This window comes from Oryx dammah, unplaced genomic scaffold (assembly GCF_014754425.2).
Source record: "Oryx dammah isolate SB20612 unplaced genomic scaffold, SCBI_Odam_1.1 HiC_scaffold_25, whole genome shotgun sequence".
Taxonomy (NCBI): Eukaryota; Metazoa; Chordata; class Mammalia; order Artiodactyla; family Bovidae; genus Oryx; species Oryx dammah.
In genome coordinates this window covers 85,485,022-85,491,021 of record NW_024070209.1, presented here as the reverse complement: position 1 = coordinate 85,491,021, position 6,000 = coordinate 85,485,022, and positions in this window count along the sequence as shown.

Sequence of the window (6,000 nt, the reverse complement as noted above, 5' to 3'; positions counted from 1 at the left end):
TTTCATCTGATCTTGGAAGCTCAGCAGGGTCTGGCCTGGTTAGTACTTGCATGGGAGAAGCATTTTTGTAAACAACGGTTTCAGTTTTGTAGAATGATTGAAGGGTCATTCTTTAAGGCAGTTCAGTTCAGTTTAGTTCAGTCACTCAGTCATATCTGACCCTTTGCAACCCCATGAAGCACAGCACACCAGGCTTCCCTGTCCATCACCATCTCCCGGAGTTCACTCAAACTCACGTCCATCGAGTCAGTGATGCCATCCAGCCATCTCATCCTCTGTCGTCCCCTTCTCCTCCTGCCCTCAATCTTTCCAAGCATTAGGGTCTTTTCAAATGAGTTAGCTCTTCACATCAGGTGGCCAAACTATTGGAGTTTCAGCTTCAACATCAGTCCTTCCAATGAACACCCAAGACTGATCTCCTTTAGGATGGACTGGTTGGATCTCCTTGCAGGACAAGGGACTCTCAAGAGTCTTCTCCAACACCACAGTTCAAAAGCATCAGTTCTTCAGCACTCAGCTTTATTTATAGTTCAACTCTCACATCCATAAATGACTACTGGAAAAGCCATAGCCTTGACTAGAAGGACTTTTGTTGACAAAATAATGTCTCTGCTTTTTAATATGCTGCCTAAGTTAGTCATAACTTTCCTTCCAAGGAGTAAGCATCTTTTAATTTCATGGCTGCAGTCACCATCTGCAGTGATTTTGGAGCCCAAAAAAATAAAGTTAGCCACTGTTTCCATTGCTTCCCCATCTATTTGCCATGAAGTGATGTGACGAGATGCCATGATCTTTGTTTTCTGAATGTTGAGCTTTAAGCCAACTTTTTCACTCTCCACTTTCACTTTCATCAAGAGGCTTTTGAGTTCCTCTTCACTTTCTGCCATAAGGGTGGTGTCATCTGCATATCTGAGCTTATTGATATTTCTCCTGGCAATCTTGATTCCAGCTTCTTTTCCTCCAGCCCAGCGTTTCTCATGATGTATTCTGCATATAAGTTAAATAAGCAGGGTGACAATATACAGCCTTGACGTATTTCTTTTCCTATGTGGAACCAGTCTGTTGTTCCATGTCCAGTTCTAACTGTTGCTTCCTGACCTGCATACAGGTTTCTCAGGAGGCAGGTCAGGTGGCCGGGTATTCCCATCTTTTTCAGAATTTTCCACAGTTTATTGTGATTCACACAGTCAAAGGCTTTGGCATAGTCAATAAAGCAGAAATAGATGTTTTTTCTGAAACTCTCTTGCTTTTTCAATGATTCAGTGGATGTTGACAATTTGACCTCTGGTTCCTCTGCCTTTTCAAACCAGCTTGAACATGTGGAAGTTCACGGTTTACATCTTGCTGGAGCCTGGCTTGGAGAATTCTGAGCATTACTTTACTAGCGTGTGAGATGAGTGCAATTGTGCAGTAGTTTGAGCATTCTTTGGCATTGCCTTTCTTTGGGACTGGAATGAAAACTGATCTTTTCCAGTCCTGTGGCCACTGCTGAGTTTTCCAAACTTGCTGACATATTGAGTGCAGCACTTTCACAGCATCATCTTTTAGAATTTGAAATAGCTCAACTGGAATTCCATCACCTCCACTAGCTTTGTTCATAGTGATGCTTCCTAAGGCCCACTTGACTTCACATTCCAGGATGTCTGGCTCTAGTTTAGTGATCACACCATCATGATTATCTGGGTCTTGAAGATCTTTTTTGCATGGTTCTTCTGTGTATTCTTGCCACCTCTTAATATCTTCTGCTTCTGTTAGGTCCCTACCATTTCTGTCCTTTGAGACCATCTTTGCATGAAATGTTCCCTTGGTATCTCTAATTTTCTTGAAGAGATCTCTAGTCTTTCCCATTCTATTGTTTTCCTCTATTTCTTTGCATTGATCGCTGAGGAAGGTTTTCTTATCTCTCCTTGCTATTCGTTGGAACTCCACCTTCAAATGGTTATATCTTTCCTTTTCTCCTTTGCTTTTTGCTTCTCTTCTCACAGCTATTTGTAAGGCCTCCTCAGACAGCCATTTTGCTTTTTTGCATTTCTTTTTCTTTGGGATGGTCTTGATCCCTGCCTCCTGTATAATGTCACGAACCTCTGTCCATAGTTCATCAGGCTCTCCATCTATCAGATCTAGTCCCTTAAATCTATTTCTCACTTCCATTGTATAATCATAAGGGATTTGACTTAGGTCATGCCTGAATGGTCTAGTGGTTTTCTCCATTTTCTTCAATTTAAGTCTGAATTTGGCAATTAGGAGTTCATGATCTGTGCCACAGTCAGCTTCCAGTCTTGTTTTTGCTGACTGTATAGAGCTTCTCCATCTTTGGCTGCAAAGGATATAATCAATCTGATTTCAGTGTTGGCCATCTGGTGATGTCCATGTGTAGAGTCTTCTCTTGTGTTGTTGGAAGAGCGTGTTTGCTATGATTGGTGCATTCTCTTGGCAAAATTCTATTAGCCTTTGTCCTGCTTCATTCTGTATTCCAAGGCCAAATTTACCTGTTACTCTAGGTGTTTCTTGACTTCCTACTTTTGCATTCCAGTCTCCTATAATGAAAAGGACATCTTTTTTGGGTGTTAATTCTAGAAGGTCTTGTAGGTCTTCATAGAACCATTCAACTTCAGCTTCTTCAGCATTACGGGTCGGGACATAGCCTTGGTTTGAATGGTGATATTGAATGGTTTGCCTTGGAAACGAACAGAGGTCATTGTGTCGTTTTTGAGATTGTGTCCAAGTACTGCATTTCGGACTCTTTTGTTGAATATGATGGCTACTCCATTTCTTCTAAGGGATTCCTGCCCACAGTAGTAGATATAATGGTCATCTGAGTTAAATTCACCCATTACAGTCCATCTTAGTTCACAGATTCCTAGAATGTCAGTGTTCACTCTTGCCACATCCTGTTTGACCACTTCCAATTTGCCTTGATTCATGAACCTAACATTTCAAGTTTCTATGCAATATTGCTCTTTATAGCATCAGACCTTGCTTCTATCACCGGTCACATCCACAATTGGGTGTTGTTTTTGCTTTGGCTCCATCCCTTCATTCTTTCTGGAGTGATTTCTCCACTGATCTCCAGTAGCACATTGGGCACTTACTGACCTGGGGAGTTCATCTTTCAGTGTTCTATATTTATGCAAGGGGGCATAAAATGACTGATGGGGAGTGATGGGGAAAGTTTGGTACAGTTCACTCTATTTAGGATTTTATTCTCATGAGCTTTACGTATATTTCAGAGAGACAAATATGTGAAAAAATTCATTACATCTAAAAAAAAATAAAAGGAAGAAATTGAATCTGTAATTCATAGTGCTTTCACTCCTGTGTATTCACAAGAAGTTATTAGCCTAATAATAACAGGCTGAACATGGTCACTAGGATAAGTATTCACGTGTTCTGGTGGCAGGTGTTCATTTCCTTGTAATTATTTTTAAAACTTGAAGCATGACTTCTCCTTATATTATTGGGAAAGGGATGTTTTCCTCTTGAAAATTACTCAGAGCCCAGAGTTGTACCATCTTTTCTTAATGGGAAGTTTCCTTTCATCATTTTCTTCATGAAATTTGGCTGCTCCTGCCCACATTTTCCATCTTATTCTCCACTCCAGGGCATGGAAACAGCTTTACGGAAAGGCTGGCTTTGTGCCATTACCAAGAGGACAGAGCAACCTTGAGGCCTTTGGACATGAAACCCCTACCTGCCATGCCCCCCACCCCTGCTGCTCTGTGCCCAGGCTTGCAGATCGGACCTCCCTGGGACTCCGTGGCCTTCCAGGTATGCACCTCCACCATCTTTCACGAGTCAGCTACAGTGAGATGAAGAATGGCCCTCTCAGGTCCTCACTTGTCCTGCTTCTCATGGGCTTCCCATTTGGACCCAAGAACATTGCAATCAGCTCACCTTGACAGAGGTCTGTTCTGAATGGTTCTCCTTCCCTAAAGGAGCACAAAATTCCTTGGAGATTTCTGAAGACGGTCCACTGAAGACTTCAAAGTCTGGGAGCCCAGGCCTTGCAGATCAAGACAACTGAACCAGCGCAACCTCCTCCATGGCTGTCCCTGCTCCGGAGGATGGCTGGCCAGGAGGGCCACGTGGGTAAACTGTAAATGGGACTGAGAAAGCCCTGGGCATAATCAGAAGCCTCCACACTGCGTGACTGCGGCCTTTAGGACTGTAAGGAGGCTCAGCACACAGAGGAAAGACGTGCCCTTGGGGACAACACAGTCACAGCCGGCTGTGTGAATTACCCACACCCGGCTCCAACCTCTCCACTTCTTAACAGAATTGATACACAGGCAAGGACAGCTAGGATCACTGGACACTAAATCCAGAAGATGTGACCATCTTAGGAAACGAATAGCAAAAGTGTTGTAATTTCTCACTTTCTTGTGCTCAGTCGCTAAGTTGTGTCCAACTCTTTGCCACCCCATGGACTGCAGCCCACCAGACTCCTCTGTCCATGAAATTTTCCAGGCAAGAATACTGGAGTGGGTTGCCATTTCCTTCTCCAGGGCCTCCCTTCCTTAATGGAAGATAAAATCCATGCATCCCCATCTATTTCTCTGGGAGTTAGAACTCATTTGGCTGTGGCTGGAGTGTTTGTTGCAACAATAATCTGATCTCAGAAGGCTGGAATGCTTTGGATTCCTCCATCCACCACTATGCCTGCACATGGATCAGACAAGGGTCCTCTGAAAACAGCAATGTTCCCCCTACCATGCAAGGAGCCCCTCTGGTGGACCAATACAGATTCAAACCTAAATATCTGATCATTTACTGTCTCAAAGCAGAATTCAGATCCACCTCATTTCTATTAGATTTTTCAATTTATCAAATACTTATAAAGTATTTATTATGTGCCAGTTCTGTACATTACAAATGCTTCAAAAGTAAGTATGTAGAAGCACTAACTCATTTAATCCTCATACAAAACCCTACACATTTTTTATTGTCCTTTTTGGATACATCTTTTCGTCTTTCCAATCCAGTACCTATTGACTACTAGGACCAAACTGTGAACCCAAACTAAACAAACATGTGTGTTCCAATGCAATTCCAAGCCACTTTTGAGAAGGAAATGGCTACCCACTCCAGTATTCTTGCCTGGAGAATTCCATGGACAGAGGACCCTGGCAGGCTACAGTCCATAGGGTCACAAAGAGTCGGATACAACTGAGCGACTTTTACTTTTTCTGGAAATTTTATCAAAGTTATTAAAAGCAAAACACCCTAGTCCATAACTTCAATATAACCTATACATTTTCTAGAATGGCTGAAGAAGAAAATGAAAGTAATCTTGTTTTAATCTAAATGTCCATTGACAGATGAATGGATAAAGAAGATATAGTACATATACACAATGGAATACTACTCAGTCATTAAAAAGAATTAAATAATACCATTTGTAGCAACATGATGGACTGTCTTATTAAGTGAAGTGAGTCGGATAGGGAAAGACAAATACCATATGAGATCAACTTACATGTGGAGTCTAAACTATGGCACAAATGAATTTATCTATGAAACAAACAGATTTGCAGACATAAAGCACAGACTTGTTGTTGCCAAGGGAGAGGGATGGGTTGGGGGGTTTGGAATAAGCAGATGCAAGCTATTATATATAGAATAGATAAACACCAAGGTCCTATTGTAGAGTGAAGGAAACTATATTCAATATCCTGGGATAAACCATAATGGAAAAGAATATGAAAAGGAAATATATGTATAGCTGAATCACTTTGCTGTACAGCAGAATTTAATACAACACTGTAAATCAACTGTACTTCAGTAAAACACATTTTAAAAAAAATCTTGTTTCCTTGCCAGTCGTCACTTCTCTCCTCAAGCCCCCTTCACACCAGCAGGGAGAAACCTGATATTTCACTTCACTTCAGTTCAGTTCAGTCGCTCAGTCATGTCCAACTCTTTGTGACCCCATGGACTGCAGCACACCAGGCCTCCCTGTCCATCACCAACTCCTGGAGTTTACCCAAACTCATATCCGTT